The 21731-nt window shown below is 41.6% G+C and overlaps 1 protein-coding gene and 1 long non-coding RNA gene across 40 annotated transcripts in view; one reads left to right on the top strand and one right to left on the bottom strand.

Annotated features, from left to right (window-relative positions):
* Positions 1 to 21731, bottom strand: part of EYA1 (EYA transcriptional coactivator and phosphatase 1) — a 659176-nt gene that overhangs the window by 399943 nt on the left and 237502 nt on the right. For 32 of the 39 annotated variants that reach the window (XM_081501721.1, XM_081501724.1, XM_081501718.1 and 29 more), the window contains exon 1: positions 11608 to 12018. The exons of 3 other annotated variants lie outside the window; for them this stretch is intronic. The gene's annotated coding sequence lies outside the window, so the exon portion shown is untranslated. Of the gene's footprint in view, positions 1 to 11607; positions 12019 to 12119; positions 12331 to 21731 lie in introns of those variants that run through there. 4 more of the 39 variants (XM_081501719.1, XM_081501711.1, XM_081501725.1 and 1 more) reach the window with 3 other exon arrangements.
* LOC145510463 (uncharacterized) lies at positions 12128 to 20281 on the top strand. Its single transcript, XR_014057039.1, has 3 exons — positions 12128 to 13661; positions 19171 to 19390; positions 19472 to 20281. It is a non-coding gene; the product is annotated as an uncharacterized LOC145510463 (long non-coding RNA).

Below are 21731 nucleotides of genomic sequence, written 5' to 3'. Positions count from 1 at the left end.
AACTTCAAGAGACTCAACACCTTCGAGAAGAGTGGGATTTGGGGATGCTGCAAGATATAGATGACAAATGTAATATTTTGAAATATATTCTACGGTTAGTTATCTTCAAATAGTAGTAATATAGCCACCAGGCTGCCTAATTTCATTTCCTAACTCTCAGAATTAATTTTCATACTCAAGTTCAAATGAGGAACCAAAAGAAATTCTCAGTTTTTCTTGCTTGGTCTTAGCAACTAAGAAATTAATCTACACTCCTCACAACTTCAACACAGATATTTAAATAGACATGAAAATTTAAGCAAAAAAAAAAAAATACACACAATCTTTGTATCACTCAAGGTAATATTACAGAACAGAGAACATACAGTCGTGTAAACTTCAGAATCACTTCTTATAAAGGTACTTGAACTTCTGTGTGTAGACATGGTAAGAAAACCACTGAAGCAGAAGTTAAGAGATCTGAATTCAGGTTCTGACTCTACCACTAACAAGTGGAATGACCGTGGGCAAATGATTTTGGCTCCCTGAGCCTCAGTTTAATTATTTGCAAAATGGGAGACTTTAACTGGATGATAGCTTAGATTTTAGATTTATAATTTATTGAAAGTATGCATTTACACACATGATTTTCAGGTAAAATATTCTAAGCTTGGCTCATTTGGGATGTGATTTTGAAATGCCAGAGTAATTCTCATTTATGATACGAATTTTTGCTCACAATTATCAAGATTGGAAAACATATGCCTTATTCACTGTAAACACAAAAGTGATGCTTTTTGGACAATATAAGACTTATAAATAACTAGGTCCTAAAATCTGGACAGTCCTTAGTAGAGCGGAATATTCCTGTAGTTTTAACAAAAAACAATGTCATAATTTCAGGCTACAAGTAAATAAAAATTATATGGATATATTTAAGTCCTGCTAACCCAAGAAAACACAATACACGACTCTATTTTGAATTGCACAAAATTTCAAAACCAAATCTTAAAATCTATCTCCATTGCTTTCAGAGGCTTTCTTGCCTAATTAGGGAAGAGATATTATAGAAACCAGAGTTTTATGGGTTTTTTTTTTCATGGCTTACTTTACTCTCTGGAGGCAAGTTAACATTTGCAGGCGATAAAGCAGTGTTTTAAAATAATGATAATAATTCTGCCTTACATTGGTAAAATGCTTTACAGTTTACAAAGTGTTTTCACATAAATCACCCACAGTACATGTATATGTGGTGAGACAAAGTCCTGTCTCATTCCTCACAGAAGGGGGCAGGCTCAAGACAAAGCCCCCTCTGATTTCTCCTAAATTCCCATCCTTTCCATACCTGTCCTGAGAACATGTTTCAATCAAAGCCTGTATATTTGATATTCCAGGATTATTTCCCATGTGTTTCTTTTCCATATTTCCATATTGAACTTACTGAACAGTTTAAGGTATTAAGAATGGTCAAGTTACATGAGCATGAAAGGTATTTCATCCGTCATTTTATTTCTTCTGAAGATGAAACTATTCTGTACTAAATACTATGTTTGTTATTGTTTCCTGGGCTAAAAAAGAAAAGATTGAGATTATTGAGAAGCCAAAAGAGTCAGCATTCATCTAGTTCAGGTAGATGTCTCCACTAAGAAAGATTACCATTCACAAATCACAAAATCACAGAGACCCATGGACTTTATTTACAAATCCTTCTGCTTGCTAAATCAGCATAGTTGTTTCCAGATTTCTACATGTCACTCCAAACCATGAAATATATGCCATGACTGGGTCTACTGATATTTAGGAGCCTGGCTCTGGTAAGCCCTTAATTCCCTTGTTGGACTTGGTCTTTCATGGTTTATAAATAAGCCTGCCCCCATTATAGCACTTATCTAATGAGACTGTCATTATTTCTCTACCTGACTCCACCACTAGATTGTAGCTCCATGAGGCCTAGGACCATGCTTCACTCTCTTGTTCTGATCACATATGGCACTCATTAAATATTTTGAATGAAAGAATGAATATTATTGATACATGACAACTTCTGAATACATGTAAACTATGAGCTAGAAGTAGATGGGTAGTTAAACGATGGTGCTATCATTCAATCAACTTAAAAATGACTCATCATATTTTAGGTCTTCAACATTTGTTCGAATACCCTAAGAAACAGGCTCAAGCAAAAACAGGTTAGTTGATTCCTATCTATCTACCTGCTTACTTACATATTACACACACAGAGAACAGCTATTAATAAAACTATATAGACCTAAAGAGTACTTAGAGTTGAACTTCAAAGAGATTTTGTCTAAACTAAGGTGGTTCCTAGAAAACAAGGAATAGAAGAATGTCCAAGGAGGCTGATCTAAGTGTAGGATGGAGAGGGAAGATGCACGCTCATGGAAGGACTGGTGACATGAAATTTGTGGAGATTTGTGAAGCAGTACGGACAGGTGTCGTGGTATCAAAAGTGTCCCTACATGGCCAGGTGCCATAAGCCAATCCATGTACATTGCATTTACAGCCCCAGGCCATGTGCCCACCTTGGCATCTGGTGCTGAGCAGAAGCAGGCAGATGGCAAGAGGGACAGTGGGAGGATCTGGGCAAGAAGAAACAGAAAGTACTGACTCTGTTTGAACTGACCTTTCTAGTGACTGAGGGAGCTATGCCTTCTACAGTCCCAATCCTCTGGACTGTTGATGAAACACCATGGAAAATAAACTTACATAGACTCTTCTGACACAAGATTAATGGAAGCCTTAAGAATTTCCTTTATATTTGCCACTCTTGGGGGAGTGGGGTAGGAAGGAGCTGAAATCATTGTAGACACACCAGCAAAGTGCTAAGTGCTAAGTCGCTTCAGTCGTGTCCAACTCTGTGCGACCCCATAGACGGCAGCCCACCAGGCTCCCCCGTCGCTGGGATTCTCCAGGCAAGAACACTGGAGTGGATTGCCATTTCTTTCTCCAATGCATGAAAGTGAAAAGGGAAAGTGAAGTTGCTCAGTCATGTCTGACTCTTAGCGATCCCATGGACTGCAGCCTACCAGGCTCCTCTGTCCATGGGATTTTCCAGGCAAGAGTACTGGAGTGGGGTGCCATTGCCTTCTCCGCACCAGCAAAGAAACAATGGCAAATAAATATTAGATGTATATGCTGATAAAAGATGCTACAGAAAAGACCAAATCAAGACTACAATTTGACAAATCTTGCAATCACATAAAACCCCCTTTGGGGGCCCAAAGGCATTATGAAATTGAACCCCTAGTAATTACATTACAATAATACCTATAGACCCATATTTGGAAATGATATTTCATGCTCTACTGCAACTAACAAGCTTACTGTTAAAATACAGAATAGTTCTAGATACAGAAACTTTTTGGGGCTTCCCTGGTGGCTCAGTTGGTAAAGAGTCTGCTGGCAATGTGGAAGACTCAGGTTCAATCACTGGGTCGGGAAGATCCCCTGGAGAAGGAAATGGCAACCCACTCCAGTATTCTTGCCTGGAGAATTGCATGGACAGAGGAGCCTGGTGGGCCACAGAAAATGGGGTCACAAATATAGGAGAAAAAATACATCTATTCCATGCATTCCTGCTATAATTTAAACTCTTCCCAATTCTATAAACACCTTTGCTACTTAAAAAAAAAAAAAATTACTCAATAGCTTTGAACCTCAAGTTTTCTGGGTTCTATAAGTCCATATTCACCAACCCACATTGACACTTCCTATTCTTTTTCCACCCATTTTCCAACTGCCAGGCAGTTGATAAAATAAGCAACAGCACCTCATTTTACCTGTAAAAATTATCTTACTTTTACTTTAGTTCTAGCTCATCACATGTATAAGTAGTGTGCAGTGTAGTAGCTATGTGCTCAGTTGTGTCCGACTCTTTGCAACCCCATGGACTGTAGCCACCAGGTTCCTCTGCCCATGGGATTTCCCAGGCAAGAATATTGGAGTGGATTGCCATTTCCTTCTCCAGGGGATCTTCCTGACCCAGGGCTCAAACCTGCATCTCCTGAGTCTCCTGCATTGGCAGGCAGATTTTTTACCATCATCAAAAACATTCTGACTATTGTCAGATCAAAAGATTGGAAGATGAGAAACTGAAATAAGTGTGCAACTTACAGAGCCATGAAATAGAGAAAGGGTCTAGTTAGGCAGGTGCATGGAATAGACTTTCCAGATTGAAGAAAAACAAGGTGAGGGTGGAGGTGGGGATTAATATGATGGGGAAGAAAATAATCCTTTCAAAAATTTTATACAACACATATATTTAAATTTTTCCTGCTGGTTCTTAAAAAAAAAAAAAAAGGGGTTTTAGTTTAGATAACATATAAATCATCTCTAATGAACCAGAGACCCATCAGACACTGTTAGTAACCTGCAGCTCCTTGGATGAAAGAGTATTTTCATTACAACACACCATCACTTTCATCTTTGCCTTTTCACCAAGTGTTGAGTTTTCTAACATTCCTGAGAAGCAGAAGGAAACTAGCGGCTGAACACTGCTTTGTAGAAAAGAAAAGGGCTATTCTGAAATATGTCCCCAGAAGACCACAACTGCAGATTGAATAAACATATCAAATCAAGGGGTCTTTAAGAAAATTTACAAACAGAAGCCTGCAGTGAAATGAACCATTGGATAAATGACCTCCAGAGACTTCTTCAACTCACTATTCCATGAGCGGCTGTGTCTCAAGGTGGCTTCTTTGCTTTCCTCACCTTCCTCAGAAATACGGTTATATCAGGGGCAACAGAGATTTGGCATGCTCAGGTGAGTCAGATTCAAAAACCAGGTTCTCATTGACCTCTCTGATTGTTGGAAGGACCACACACCCCAACCATGGAAGCTATAAAGGAAAATCAAGTTCAGCTCTATGTTGGTGAAATTCTATGGCCAGAGATGCAGTTTCTATAGAAATAAATATTGACACACTTATTTGCTTTTATAGCTTTTCCACTGATTTACTGGTGCTGCTATTCTAAAGTTCGAAGTATGACACCTCTCTGTTCTTTACAGAATGTCTGAATAAATATGACCAGATTTCTGTTTCTACCATATGCAACTTCCTTCAGAGGACGAATGTAAGGCAAGGGGATAACCTAATGAGCTGACACTAATTAGGAAAATGATGATACGTGTTTATTCAGTAACTAAAGTTGAATTCAAGCTGTTTCCAAGAGTGTTAGACTTACACACTACTTCAATGTAGTACTTTCTACATTATAAAGAAAACTCTAAAGAAACACACCTGTAATTCCATCAACCCAATGTGTCTGTATGCATACACAATTTTATATAGCTGTAATCAGAGCAAAGATTCATGCTTGTGTTTCTCTGGTTTCTCTTAACATCATTTCCTAAGTATTTTACAGTCTGTACACTTATCATTTTAATGCCTGTGTAATATTCCATCAGGGAGATGTTCCCATAAAGTGGGATATTTGGGAGTTTTTTCCACTCTTTCACTATAGCATATAACACACTTCAGTATCTTTATTCAACAAGTTTTTTCCTTCTTTTAATTATTTCTTTAAGCATAAATTCCAAATAGAATAATTAAAGGATCAAGAGGTATGATAGCTAAAAATGCTAATTCTTTTCAAGTCAAATTCACTTATTTGGATTTTTCTCTCATAACAACATTGACTCTAGTGGAAGGATGAAACACAGCATTCATATTTATAAAATATTTCAATAAAGTTGCTACAAAAGAATCTGTAATCTTGACAACATTCATGAACCTCCCTATATCAGAGATTACCAAATTTTTGTGTTCATGACAAACTTTTGCATATTAAAACTATTGCAGGGTGTTTGAAAGCTTAACTAAATCATTGATGTAGGCATCACTATGCTGACAAACTTAGGCATGGTTATCACACTCGTCACCTGCTTTCTTTCACTCAACATTGCTTTTGTAATAGAATCTGTTCTCACAGATTCAAGACAAAAAGTCAAAGTGGGGGACTATACTCAGTATTTTGTAATAATGTATAAGGAAAAACATGTTATTACAAACGTTATTACACCTGGGCTTCCCAGGTGGCACTAGTGGTAAGGAACCCGCTGCCAATACAGGAGACCTGGGTTTGATCCCTGGGTCAGGAAGATCCCCTGGAGAAAGGAACAGCAATCCACTCCAGTATTCTTGCCTGGAGAATCCCATAGACAGAGAAGCCTGCAAGCTACAGTTCATGGGGTCACAATGAATCAGACACTACTGAAGCAACTTAGCATAAGGAAAAAGGATCTGAAAAATAGATATATCTATATGTATGTATAACTGAACCATTTAGCTATATACCTGAAACTATCACATTATAAACCAACTATACTTCAATTTTTAAAAATCTTTAAAAAAGAAAACATCTTAAAAAAAAAAAGTCAAAACACGTTTCAGTAAACATGGGATCTTTTACCATTTTTCTAATCATTTTCCCTCTTACCTTCAGCAAGGTAACTCACCATGTCACATGACTTGGTTGAGTCTCACAGCCATTGTCACAAAATAATTTCTACTGAAGCACAGAAGTCAATGTTTCCCACAATGACAACTGGTTCCAAGCCCATGAGGGATTGGAGGAGAGGTGTGCTATAATAGCACAACGCTTGAGAATTACAGGCCCATAAATCTTTTATGTCATAAAGAAATTCAGACATCTAAGAAAAAAATCTAAACCATAATTCCACATGAGAAACTCATCTAAAATTTCATCAGGCTGTTGTATCAGTTCTGCTGCAGTTATTGAATTTGGGGGATTGCTAGTCCTCCACAGACATTGTTTGTCCACAGTGGATCACAGAAATAGTTTCTCAGCCTCCCAAGACTCTAGTTTTACTTTTAAAATAACTTCTGCTCTTGAACAACTGGTAGCAAACTAAACTGGTTCCATTCAATGGTTGTTCACTGCTGTCCAAATAACTATAACTAAATGATGAATTTTCTTACTTTATTCAAGGAAAAGGGGATCTGAAATAGCTACTCCTTTGCTTTTACACAGAAAGCTCTACCATCAAATACCTCTGAAGATGTTAAACATATATCACAAAAACTCATCCTCAGGAGTGGAAAGCAGGGGAGTGGAGCCAGGGATAGAGATGTGGGTGGGGTGGGGTTGGACTGCAGAGGGCATGAGGGAACTTCCCAGGTGGCTCAGTTGGTAAAGAATCCACCTGCCATGCAGGAGACCTGGGTTCCATCAGATCCTCTGGAGAAGGAAATGGCTACTCACTCCAGTACTCTTGCCTGGGAAATCTCATGGACAGAGAAGCCTGGCGGGCTGTAGTCCAAGGGGTTGCAAAAGAGTCAGACATGACTTGGCGACTAAACCACCACCAGAAATGTTCTATATTTTAATGGTGATGATCATGTGAGTATACATAATTGTCCAAATTCATTGACCTCCACACTTTATAAAGTTGATTTTTTTAATGTGCCAAAATTTATATTTCCTATCAATTGTCAACCTCTTTTTTCCCCAGTACCATTAATGAAGCCACAAACGGTGTTGACAGTGATTGCCTTCTTCATTGGGAATGGTAAGTTCTTGCCCCTCCAAATCAAACATGACATCAGTGTTGGTCTTTATCCAAATGTTCACCCACCAACACTCCTCCCTAAGGCATACAACATCTATTTCTGCTTGACTGCTTAACCCACAATAAGTTCAGCTGTCCAGAACAAAGAAGCAGTATTAGTCACAAAAATAAGGTGCAAACATATTTCTCAGACTCTGATGTCACTTCTTTTTCTTTCACATCTTGCTAAAATTCAAAGGCAATTTTAACCATGGATGGAGGCAGAGACTTGAACAGTCAGCTCACTAGGTAACGTATTTACTATAGAGGACCCAGGTTCCTCATTAGACTTTAGGATGCATGCAGATTATATGTGCAGTTCAGGAGGAACTGGGGAATAAATGCCTCGCTGCTCTTTTACCCTTGACAATCACAAGCAAAGTTAAGCAAAGCAATTTCCTTATTTCCTGGCTGCTGACTCTTACTTTTAGTTGCACCTTGACAAGAGTAAGGATTGTTTGCTGCAGAATAAGACTGCAGGATTGCAGTCTCTGAGGCCAAAACACCAAAAACAAAGACAGTGATGGAGAAAGCATTAAGTGGTCAGAAAAAAAGGCACTGACTCAGGGTTTCTTTGGATTTCACTCTTCTTAAAATCCAAGGACAACTTACATTAGAGCAAACCTTGAAATGGTTAACAAAGCCCTCTCCCCTGAATTCACTAAGAGAAGAGCTACCGGGTGACATAATGCGGTGGGAATATCCATGGTATGGGATGTTGTGATGGAGCCACAGAAGAAAGCTGTGGAATACAAGTTCCATTTAGGGCAGGAATCACCCGAAACCTCCTTGACTGACAGCCAACTTGCTTCTGCATCTTTGCTTCTGGGGACAGAAATTCACCAACTTGGCACGCCACTTGGTCTACAGCTGGAAGGTTTAACCTTTACGAGCCTTTCCCTTGTACTGAGCTAAAAAAGACCTATCAACACCCTCTCTTCTAGGGTCCATTTTTCTTCTGCACCAACACAGATGTATTTTAATATGCCCCTGATACAAAGTAATCCCTGAAACATTAGAAGATTACGATGATATTTCCTAAGATTACAATCCGATCTCCTCTCAAGCCCCCAAATTTAATTACTCATCTTTTTAGAAATTAGTTAATGCTCTGATTCCCCTCCTCCCCACCCCACCCCCCGCCACAACATGTCTGTGGTCAGTGGCCTCTGGAGCCAAACACTACCGGTGCTTATGAGCTTAGGGACACACAAACTCTTCTGAAAACGATCTGAGATATCCATTCAGCTTTGTGTAATATGCCAACCTCAAAACCATTCCATTAGTTTCCTTTTTTCAAGTCACTGGTAGAAATGATGAAGAACAGAAAGCCCCAGACAGCTAGTCCTGATGCAGCCAAAGGGAGAGAAAAACACCACTGAAGACTTAGGGAAGGCAGGGAGGGATCTGAGTCAGTCACTCTGTCACTCATCAACTCTGTAATCTTGGAAATATTAATGAACCTCTTGGAACTTGTTTCTTTTTTTTTTTTTTCCACTGTCTTGCATTTATTCACACAGACAATAAGAATTGGTACAAATAAAAAGCACTGCTTAAAATACAAATACATGGCTCTGGTTTCTAAATGAAACAACTCTAGATAATTCAAAGTTAAGTATATTCTGTATTCCTATTAAAAATAGAAGACTATTTTGCATTAAGTCCTATTCCACCATAACTTTTCGAGAAACTAAAGGACAAAACAGTGAATTCTATACTTTTAGAAGTCATCAGAAAAATGGGAGATAATTCTCTCATCTCCCTGAACTATCCTCCAAACAGAAAGAGAGTTACTTGCATCTTAGACTGAGTTCATAAATGAAGGAAGAATAACATTTAAAGATATTGGAAAAGTGTTACCTAGGGAAAGGTTCTAAGAATTTCTCTGAATACCTTCTGTGAATTATGAAACCTCACTCTGCTGAAGTTTTGGCTCAAGTGTCTTAAATTCATTTAAGCTCATGAAAGAAAGAAATGTTAGTCCCTCAGTCGTGTCTGACTCTTTAGGATCCTATGGACTGTAGCCTGCCAGGCTCCTCTGTCCATGGAATTTTCTAGGCAAGAACACTGGAGTTGGTTGCCATTCCCTTCTCCAGATGATCTTCCCAACTCAGGGATGGAACTCAGGTCTCCTGCATTGCAGGCAGATTCCTCCATCCAAGGCACCAGGGCAGCTCATTTACACTCATAGGAAAACTTAATGAGTTTGTTTCTTCATCTATACAATGACACCAATAACATCTAATAGGATGGAGAAGGTTGATAGTACATTCCACACATAGTACGTGCTCAATAAATGTGAGTGGATGATAATAATCATTTAGTAAAGGATGAAAGGTCATAAAACTATAACGCACTACGCTTCATCGTTTCTAGTTTTTACATCCCAAAATTATCATAAGTCAATTGTGTAAGGATAGCTGGACACTTCAGTATTTCAGGTTACTAAGACAATTAGTGCAACAATCTTGTTCTTGTTATGCTCCCTCTCTTTAATTACCTTTTATGAACATTTTGACTTTTTTACAAGCTGAATAATCCTACTAATTGATGTTTTCATACTTATTTTGTAACATCTTATATTAACACTTTCCTCTGCCTTTTCCCCAAGGCCTTCATATGTTCCAAATTGTGAAACGTGTTAGCTTCTGCTCTCTTCCAAATAGGGAACACATCTGACTTAGTCCATTTGGCCTGACATCAAAGCCCTTTCCAATCTGTCTCCAGCTAAGGTCCGTCCGCATCTCTCCTGCATCCTGAGTCTCCTGCTCACCTGCAGTTTCCCCAAACTATTTCCCGATGCCCTTGGTGATAACAGCTCTCTGCCCGGAGGACACACTTTCCACCCAGATTGCTACACAGCCTTCAAGGCCCATCCAGTCCTGCCTCTGGGAAGCCTGTCCATCTATTTCCCTATCCAAGCACTAGTCCTATGAGTCACAATCGTCCAGCAGACTGCTCCTTCAGGGCAGAAACCATCTGAATCCATGTAACAAGATGTTCGGTACATGGCACATTTCCCAGTGCTAGGCTGAATGAACAGTTCTGAGCTAGAGACAGAGGACATTCAGGGTTCTAGGGTCTTTGAACAGGATGGAGGAAGGCCTTCCTTGGCCTCCATGGACATCCTGCTCTTCCATCAGTCCTGCTCTTCCCACTTCTACCCAGCATCCTCGGTGCTGACACCACTGATTCTCTGGAATATATAATCAAGTTACATTTCTTAACAGGTTTGAGATCTTCTCTCATCCAATTTTTTCCCCCAAATCTGGACATATTTTATTTTATAATTGGAAGAAATTTGCTTTACAATGTTGTGTTGGGTTTCCACACTACGACTCAAATCAGCCATGCTGTGCTTCGTGGCTCAGTCGTGTCTGACTCTTTACAAGCCCATGGACTGTAGCCGGCTAGGCCCCTCTGCCCATGGAGATTCTCCAGGCAAGAATACTGGAGTGGGTTGCCATGCCCTCCTACAGGGGATCTTCCTGACCTAGGGATCCAGCCCAGGTCTCCTGCATTGCAGGCAAATCACCCATAATTATACATATATCACCTCCCTCTTGAGCTTCCATCCCGTCCTCCACATTCCACCCCTCTAGGCTGTCACAGAGTGCCAGGTTGGGCTCCCTGTGCTATACAGCAACTTTGCACCAGCTTCTAGAAGCCTTGAGTTTTAGGAGATGACTTACCTAGTCATCAGTCTGGCTCCCAGAACAAAAAAAAATTGGGTGTAATTGGCATTGGAGGGCATGGCAACCCACTCCAGCATTCTTGCTTGGAGAATCCCTATGGACAGAGGAGCCTGGCCGGCTACAGTCCATGGGCTTGCAAAGAGTCAGACACGACTGAGCCACCAAGCACAGCATGGCTGATTTGAGTCATAGTGTAGAAACCCAACACAACATTGTAAAGCAAATTTCTTCCAATCATAAAATAAAATATGTTCAGATTTAGGGGAAAAAAAATTTGGATGAGAGAAGATCTCAACTGAAGTAAACAATGATAGTTGTTTATAACATTTGCATTATTCTCACCTTCCCCCGTCATCTTCACCAAAGCTAAAGCAGAGATCTTGTTTATTTTTCCTCGATTCATAGACTAATAATGCCTCGCCCTTGTTGACCTCCTCCAAGTCATCTGCTACTTCTTTTAACTGCTCTCTTTGAATTGGACCAAACGATCCACTTTGGGCCAAAAGACGTAACTCCAGGGGCTACAAGGCACTAAATATTCGTTTGTCCGGACTGCTCCCCAAGTATCTCCTATCGCTGGAGCTTCAAGCACAAGCACCGGTCCAAAAGAGCAACCTCAACAGCAAATAAGGCCAAGATGACCGCCTCCCCCCCCCCCGCTTCCGTTCCCCGACGTCCCCATCAGTCATCACTTCCCCCAAAGTAAACCCACCGACCCCAGACACAGCTCTCCACGTGAAGCGCCCTGATGCCGAGGACCGGGGGCGACGCCCGCGTCCCCCAGCGGCTCGCCGGACTCGAGGTCTCCATTATTGCGCGCGCGCCGCCGCACCCTTCCAGGTGGCTCCGCGTACCTGGCGGCGGTGCCCACGCCGAGAAGGAGGCCGAGGAGGCGGCGGCGCGGGGGGCGCGTGGCAGGCGGCGCGCGCGCGCGCGCTATCACAGGCAGAGGTCGGGGTGCAGCGCCTGGCTGCACCCACTTCTCGCCCCCCCCACCCCCCTAGACGCGATCGCCACCCTCCTGGCCCGGGTGCGGCCGCGGGCGTCGCGGCCCCGGGCTCTCTCGGGCGGCCTCGGAGCCCAAGGGTCAGATTTCTTTTCACAACAAAGTCTGCTGGTCACTGCAACCCCACTGGAGGCCAAAGCCGGCCGGGCGGCCCGGGCAGGGGCGGGAGCGCGGCCGCCGGGGGCCAAGGTGGGAAGGGAGCGCGCGAGGGGAGGGTGGCCGGCGACCGGGCCCGGCGGCTGGACTTACTCGGGTCACAACTTCGGCGACGCGGGGCCGAGGAACCAATTCTTCCAAAACCAAACCGAAAATGGGTAACGGAGAGGCCGAGGCAGCGCTAAGAGGGGTTCTGTGCTGGTGTTTAGGGCCAAAACTGCTCTGGCTTCCAGAAATTCGAGCCAGTCGAAGCTTTTTTCTTTCTTTCCTTCTGAAACGCGCCTGTGCCTCCTGGTCGCGGGCCGCTCTTGGCGCGGCTCTAAGTGCTCAGCGACACGGGACCGGTACTCGCGAGGGGAACCCTCCTTCCAGCACCCCGGGTCTTCCTGGTACCCCCTTCCCCTCCAACTGCCCTCCCCCCAACCCCCCTCACCGGGCCCCAACTACCCTCGACCTGCAACCTGGAGTCTGGGCCTGCTGCCCACTCCCCCAGGGGTGACTCGGACTCCTGGGCCCTCGCGGTGTTTCCACCGAGCCAGAGGGTGGTGGGGTTTTCTCTGTTAACAAGGAGGAACTAGGTGGAGGTGGGTGGAGTGACAGGGTGATTTTTTTTTTTTTCATGGTGGGGTGGGGAGGGTGTAAAGGAATAAGCCGTCAGACTGAAACTTATCAGAACGTCCAGAATTCAAATAATTTTGCAATTGCTCTTAAAATTATGTACTCTTCTTAGAGCTAGGGAAACTGAGGCAAAGAGTGGTAAGTGGATTCCCCAGAATCGTGCTTGGGGGCCTGGACTAAACATCCACGTCTAACCCTGTATCCTTGCTGTTAAATGTTTTGCCTTTCTGGGCCTCAAGGTACCCTTTGGGAAGGTAGGGGAGAGATTCTGTCACCTCAGAGCCCCTTTACATCTATAATAGGGGCTAAAGAGACTCTTGATTCAACCTGTAAAGAGTTCCAGCATTGGATGAAGCGTGTGTGTGTGTGTGTCTGTGTGTGTGTGTGAGAGAGAGAGAGAGACTCAATAGTGTCTGGCTCATTTGTGACCCCATAGACAGTAGCCTGCCAGGCTCCTCTATCCATGCAATTTTCCCAGCAAGAATACTGGAGCAGGTTGCCATAGCCTCCGCCAGGGGATCTTCCAGACCCAGGGATGGAACACTTGTCTCTTGCATCTCCTGTAGATTCTTTACTACTTGTGCCATCTGGAAAGCCACCAAAGCATCCATTACAGGTAGGTAATGTGAGATATTCCTTCTTTGGGAACTTCCTCTTTCTTACTTGATTAGGATCCAAACACAAGCAGTGAAAGATATGCAAATACCTTCATGATTTGCTCTTATAAGGACTCAGTGAGCCTTCAAATGTTTGCACTTGTCTATCCCTCTCAAATGAAATCCCTTCCCCACCCCCCACTCAGTTATTCACATCAAATGAGATAATGTAAGCAAAGGGGCCTCGGAAAGTGTAAAGCAGGGCATGAATACGGGTATTATGGTACACACTCTTTCAAAATCGGCTAGATTCACAAGCTTTGTTGTTTCTATCAGTCATTGAGTACCTGTTGACTTGTAGTAGGTACCAGGAAGTGCCAGGCAGAACAATGAGACCTAATCCTTCACCTTCAAAGACCACAGATTATAGATTAGGAGATAAAACCAACACCCTGGAGGTAGTTGGAAATCTACATAAAGACTGATTTTTGATCCTATCTGTTGAATGTTTATGTGTAGACAGACACAGTTTTCAAAATACACTGTGTATTGAGTGAAGGGGCTTCCCTGGTGGCTCAGTGGTAAAGAATCCTCCTGCCAAGCAGGAGACATGGGTTCAGTCCCTGGGTTGGGAAGATCCCCTGGAGGATGGCATGGCAATCAACTCCAGTATTCTTGCCTGGGAAATCCCATGGACAGAGGAACCTGCCAGGCTACAGTCGCAAAAGAGTTGGACAAGACTTACCAACTAAACAATGACAGACAACAACAATTGGGTGAAGAGGACTTCAGGTAGAAGTCAATGCATTGATGAATTATGTTAACCCAATTAGGCCCCAATACCTTGTCCAAATAGAAACATTATACAAATCAACCAGTCAATGAGGATGGCTTTGCCTTTTTTAATTCATCGCTCATCATTTCTACCCATTCACAAATATAAGGAATTTCCATAACATAAAGTGAATCCAGAATCTCTTAAAGCATAGGTGATCAAAAGTATTATTTCAACAGCGAGCAAACAGTAACCCCAAACTACCAAATATGTGTCTGCTAAGACCTCATCAAAGCCAATGAAAGTTTCTCTTGTTAGACTACAGGCTTGTTATTTATTTGAAAATCATATTTTGAAAAATCAGTATAACTCAAGTAAAATATAATCTAAAATGTTTATGTTTTAATACAAGGAGTCATTTGATCCTTAGCCTTGGTCTTTTCTTAAAATATATATATATATATACACACACACATAGAACAACTTTGAACCCAAACGTCCTACCATTTTATTTTTTCAACTTCTGGAAACCTCAATTCATATGGCCCCTGGATAAAAACAGATCTAAATTTTGAACCAGTTTCTGAGTTTGAAGGTGTGGAGAATTAGTTCATTATTACTGTTTCAGAAATGCCAAGTGTTTAAAATATTGGAAATCCTAGATTCAGACGATAGAGTCATATTTAGAATTTTCCTTTAAGGAAAATTGTTATTTGGGCAAAGTACATTTATTTCAGCACAGTATACAAATTCTTCATATTCTCCAAAACGGGAGTAGCAGGAGCCAATTTATCGAGTATAATGTATTCCAGACACTTGCTGGAATAAACAATGTTCTTGAGCCCCTCAGATGCATAGCCAGTAGGGAGCTGTTGACTACTTGAGGTTTTTGCACATCTCTCAGCCAAATCAGAAATCCAAATCCCAAATCAGTCACAGACACACAGCGTGGATTTACAGTCCTGCCTGGGCGTAGGGTCACAATCTGCAAATGAATTATACCACCCAAGATAGGTTTATTTTTGACATAAAATATGCTTTTTTTTTCACTTGACATGAATGCAACTATGAATAAAATTCTCAATAAGAACGTAAATGTCTTTTGCAACACAAGCCAAAATCCAATAAAACATATATTCACAATTCTCCATTTGAGGCTACATGAGAGTTTATATTCATCTATTGATGTATATATAAAGATATATTTATCTTCTGGATTGCCATGTGAGTAACTAGTAAATGCCATAAGGACTCAATTATGTATCTGTTGGTTTATATTGAACTTAGAACATTCAGCTGTTTACATGTCATAAAATGCTAATCCTAACTGCTGGCCTAACCTACATTCTGTGCAATAAAAAAAAAAGAGAGAAAGTTTTTTTGCATAAAAATTCCTTAAATGTAGAGTTATACCGTGGCTTATGGCATAAATATAGAACACATGTGACAGAAATGTACATCGATATCCGAGTCCTCAAACTTGCAAATACAGATCCACAGAAGGCAGAGGGCAAAAATCAACGGGAGTTTTGTAGTTCTTTGAGCATTTGTATTCTGCCTATACTGACAGGTATGTTATGACTAGACCTGATTCAAAGACACCTCTCTCATACACGCACAGCCCACACGTATTTAAACATTCCTTTGTCATTTAGTTTGTTCATCTAGAAAATATCATCAAATGCCACCAAATGGGAGTTTTCGTAAGGAAAGTTTAGATTGAGATTTACCTCAGAGCATCAGGAAGAGAGGACTGGACGGTATGGGAACAGCCAAGAGTTAAGCCAACTCTCCAGGTATCAGTTGGAAATGCTCTTATGTACAGGAACCATTAAAAAAAAAAAAACTTTAAAAAGACCAGTCATTTTCCCCTTGCCCTGGCCTCTCTTCTTTCACTCAGTTAAATCACTGAGTACCATGAGGAAGCATGTTAATTCCTTGAGTGTAGAGTGTATCTCAATGGAAAGCATTATTCAAAAACATTAGAATTATTATTCCAAGAAAAGTTATGCACGAGACTCAAGACATGGTCCCTATACCCTAGGACCTTTATATTATAGAAAGTGTACGTCTTTTTTAGTCTACTGGAATATCTTATAATCTGAAAGTTAAATGTCAATGCCTATTGCTCCCTTAAAAAAAAACTGTGTGAGATAAACCAGAGAAAAGTCTACTTACTACCCGGGAACTTATTACATGAGCCATAAATTTTTGACCTTTCCATCCAATTTCTTGTTACATTAGGATTGGTTTTCTAAACCATGCTGACTCATGTTAGGAAATACATTTCCTCCTATCGAGACTTCTTAACGTCATCAAATTCTTTAATCACACTAGGGATTTCGGAGGTATGCAGTAAGAGGAGCTGGAGTAAAGGGAACAAGTTTAAGTTTACTTTTATCTTTATGCACTTCTAGCTTAGGACAGCAAGTGAGGGGTGCAAGGCTAGGATTCTTGGCCAGGTTGCTACTAAAGACCTACAGATAATTTTCAGGTGATGTTTTACCTGTATCCTTCGTCTCATAAATGTTTACTATGGCAAACTTTATAGTACATTTGACTAATTTTAAAACACGTATGTTTTGTTGATCTTTTCTTTTTAGGTGAGTTTTCCAAGGTGATTGAGATGCAATCCTTCTGTATATTTCATTTGCCTGTTTTTCTTCTCTTTTTATCATCTTTCTCTCTTGGCATATACATACTTTTCACTGTCAACCACTGCTGTAGGTGGAGCTTTCCTGAGCTTCCAGTTTGCTTTTATCCAGGTCATTCTACTTGTTAACATATCCACTTAGAAGCTGCCTTTACCTTTACAAAGAGAGGATATCTAATAAGTGCTCTGGGGGAATATGATTTCTCAGTGTGGAAGTCACTGGTTTCTCCCCCCAGTCAGAAGGCAATGGCCTGACTGTTCCTTTTAGGTTTCTATAATATCAGATGACAAGCATAAGATTTATTCTTCTTTCTCACAACAAAGAAATGTAAAAAATAGCACCTCTTCTTCCAAGAATAAAATTGCCAGTGCATTTTTAAAACATCCAACACAATTGTTCCTCAGTATAGTCTGGAACAGAACTGTATGCTTCATAAGTAAACTCTAATGGCCAGTGGAATGGAAATATTTGGTAGCTTGACTCATGAAGCGTATGGAGTAGGACCTCAAGTTTATGACTCCCAGATTATATTTCCCCAGACCTATTGCTTGTACTTATCTAGGTTAAATCTCATTTGCTATTTCCTGACCACGTATTTGGCAGATAGCTGATAGTACTTTTATTGACTTTAGGTTTACAGTTGTAAATTACCGTTGAACTTTTAAAAAATCTATTCCGTGATTGTGAGTTCTATCGTCATGCAAAAATAAAACTCAACAGTTTACTTTGACTTCAGAAAGCCCAGGATAAGAAAGCTTGAATTCATTGAAAAGAGGTAACATAAAGGGTTATTCTATAAATGTATAGATTGTGGACTGAGGCCCATTTAGATGAAGCAATTATCTCTTTCTTAGCCAACAGTATGCCTGAAGAATAGCACCAGAGGTAGCTATAAAGATAATTTTCTAACTGCCTTGCCTTGCATGCAAAGCTAAGCACCATCTAAGTGCCAAATTTAGTGCCAAAGGAGTAGTGAAAGGAAGAAAGCAAACTATCCATTGTTTGTTTGATAAGCATAAAATATTTAGAGTGAGGAAATTTATGTTTCCAACACTGTAATTGTCTTTATTTCTTAACATGTAACAAGAGGCATTGAAGAGATGTTCTAGATAATGAAAACCTACTGTGTCCTTGAACATTAGTCAGATATTCAGAGAGTTGAACTGCTGATTGAAGTTGACTTCTTTTGTTCCTATTTTCATTTGTGCCTGTTTTTTCCCTTTGTTTTGTTTTATTCTTTGCCTCCATGTGGTTTCTCTCCTAACAGCAGACATTTTGTTTGCTTGCTTTGTTTTGCTAGGGTATTCTATTTTATCAAACAAATGTTTGATAGCTTAAGCTATCCGTCAAGGAATAACATTTTACATTGCTCTGTGCATCATTTAAACCAGTGCTTTTATGTAATATTAAATCTATAAATTAACTGAATCAGAGCCAAAACCCATGATGTTTATAGTAAGTATGAAAGGAAGGAGTCTGAAAGATAAATTTCATCATTCATTTTTCAGAACACACAGCATACTGACAACTCATGGCAACTTTCCTCTAAAAGCTTTGTCCCAAGATTTCATGTTTTAATTTTCTGTAGATTCTGAAGCAAATGGTGAGCCAAATAATTTTCCTAAATCTAACACGATATAGATATTTTCCTTCAAATCATAAAACTGATTTATATAGGCAAGAGGAAAACTCAAGCCACTTCACTATCAGCTAAGGAAACCACTGATGATCAGCTGGGACAAAACGTTTGTTGGAGTGAAAAAGGAGTTATTCTCCCTTATGTAAGAAAACAAGATAGCTGTGGTCCCTGCAGTGTGACTGCATATAGCAATTTTTCATCTTTGTTGTTAAATAAAATTTCTCAGCAGTCTCAAGTCACTTATTCAATAGGTTTGGGTGTCTTTCCAGTACCGTGGGGAATTCTGAAGTGCAATCAGATGCAATGATATCGTACGACGCAAAATGCACCAAAGAGCGTTTACCTGTACCCTATGCGGTTAAAAGTGGATTTGCCGCGAGGCCAGGCACAGGGGGGTATGAATGTATGTTGAAATTTAAACGTGAACTAGAAATGCTGATCAAACCGTTTGCCTCGGAAAGAGGGGTTCCCTGTTCAAGAATTCCTGCGAATGTAGCTGCAAGGATCAAACGTGGATGACTCATTTGACGTGAAAATGGAGCTAGGAAGCTTGAAAACGGACAGTCTGCGAGAGTTAGAGGTCCCGCGCGTGGGTCTGTGGCGACGTGGGAGGAATCGCAGGACCAAAGACCCTGAAACGACTTGAGCTCGGTTCAGAGAGTTAAGCGAAATTCACCTCAGGTAGGAGGATTTTCTTTGCCGATTTTGCCTTCACGTTACGGAAGTCAAACTTCTTTCCTAAGACGGGTCTTTTTCTTCCAGCCCAGGACGCTGCGCATTTGGACTGGATGCTGTCTCGAAAAAGCCCGGAAAGACTCCGGTTGCTGGAGCTGTGTGCAGGCGCGTCTGGTCGCTCTGCCTGCTGCCTCTGCAATTCGATTTCAGGCCCCCTTTCCTCCCTCGGCATTATTTTTCTGACGACTTGAGAGGGGGAAAAAAAACCCAAAAAAACTATATAAGAAACTCGAGAAGAGACTCTGGAATGTAGAATCGCACACGTGGCCCTGCAAATTGGATGGGAGGGTGGGGGAGGTGGGGAGGAGAGAAGTGAAACTAGAAATGATGGTACTGCTTTAGAATTCGAGAATCTCCTTTCTTCTCTCCCAATACATATCCATTTTTGGTTCTTCACAGCTGCCTTTATCCAATAGGTGTGGAAGAGCGACCGCGACGCGTCTACAGATACATGTTGGAGCAGCCCGCGCTGTGGGGATTTTTCCGGGGAACCTCAGAAACGGATGCTGCTCCCGAGGCTGTTTCCAAGTAGGAGTAGATTATTTCCCCCCAAAGGCTATGAACAGCTCCTTTGTCCAAATCCAAGATACAGAAATTCATAGCCTCCCTCAAAGAAGACATTAGAACCTCATTTATTTAGAGGGTCCTGAAGCTCTCGAGTATCAGAGAAGTAAAGATGAAAAGATACCTTTAGGATATGTTCTGGGTGGATAAACAGGTAGGCAGATGATAAAGAGAGTGGTTTTCTTCTGGAAGCTGTTTTACTTCAGAATTTACCGTCTTCTTGCTAAAAGTACACATAATTGTTAACAGAATTAAAAGACAAAGTTTTGTCCATATAGATGCGCCATTTGATCATTAAAACCGAACATTAACTTCCTTTGGGAAGGAAAGATAAATCAAAGCGCTACCGCTGATATCTCAATCAAGATTAAAAAAAATTTCTCCCTCCCTAAGAACGTTCAGTGTTTTCTTTTCTAACATGAGTTCAGTTCAACAAAAGATGTTAACAAGATTGTAACAAAAACTCTGCATGATGTAAATGTTCAAAGAAAGAAATTCTAGATTGATTATATTCTGGGACCGCAATTATTACTAGATATCACTAAAGCAGAGGAACCAGAGGCCCTGAAAGTAGGACTCTAAGGGGAGAGGGGTGGGGGCGGGGGAGATTTTGGAGAACTTTCCCCCAATTAAAGAAAGGAAAAATAAACTTGTATAAAATGTAAATGCAATAAATTGAGCTGAATTTTATTTTTCCAGGATTAAAATATGTATTTAGTAGGTTTTGAAGGCCAATTACCAATTCATAAATGTATCGGAATAAAAATTCGAGAGCAAATGCCAAATGCCTGTGGTTTATGTAAACGACATAAAATCACGGGGTTTTTATAACTAGATGGATCATGGACGGATATAAAATGAAAGATAAAAATCAGTTGTTAATGGCTTGTCGTGAATTTTCGTGTGCTTATTAATTTTCTTAAGTTTCCAACTGTTTGCATTTATAAACATTTGACTAATATTCTAAGCTGCTGAAACTACAACAGACACTGTTTGCCTATCTCCCTTCTCAGAAGTACATGGGAAAAGATCACCAAAGAGATACTTCTAAGTGAGGCGCGTCCTCGCCGCCAAGTCTCAAACAATGGGTCGTGTTTGGCCACCTCTGCAAGGACGCTGAGTGTGGGGGGAGGACGCGAGGGGACTTCAGCAGCCGGCTGCCGTCCCTCCTTCTTCGGAGGCTTTGAATAACACCCACCCAGCACCATTCTTGGGGTGCTAGGAGGGGAAAGGACAGCGCTTGTTCGGGAGGGAGAAGTGGGAAATGTGATGTGATTTTTACCCCGTCTTGGTGAGGAAGGTGGGTCAGGAAAGCCCTCTGGGACTGACGGATCTCCCGGAAGGTTAAGAGGGTCTGCACCGAGGCCTGCCTGCAGGTCGCTCCAGCCGGCGGTGGCTCTGGCCTCCCGCGCACCCGACGCAGCCGCGAGCGACCGGGGTTGGGAAACCCGCTGCCTCCCCAGCGGCGCCTATTACCAGCAGCTGCTTCTGCTTAGCCCTCCAAGGATCAGTTTGCCCCAACCCACGGCCTCTCTCGGGGCTCCATCTCCTCCCACCTCTCCCTTTCCTTCCCCGCCTCCACCCCCTCCCCCAGCCACCAGCGCCAACTTCGCAACCGCCCGGCCAGCCGACGCCGCAGCGGAGACGCGCGCTCAGGTTCCAAGCTCTGGGATGCGGGAGCTGGGGGAGGGCGCGCGAGGAGCGAGCCAGGAGGACCCTGAGA

This window comes from Giraffa tippelskirchi, chromosome 6 (genome assembly GCF_054371585.1).
Source record: "Giraffa tippelskirchi isolate mGirTip1 chromosome 6, T2T-mGirTip1v1.2.pri, whole genome shotgun sequence".
Taxonomy (NCBI): domain Eukaryota; kingdom Metazoa; phylum Chordata; class Mammalia; order Artiodactyla; family Giraffidae; genus Giraffa; species Giraffa tippelskirchi.
Note: the sequence above shows the minus strand (reverse complement) of the source record. Positions and strands in the feature narration are given on the sequence as shown.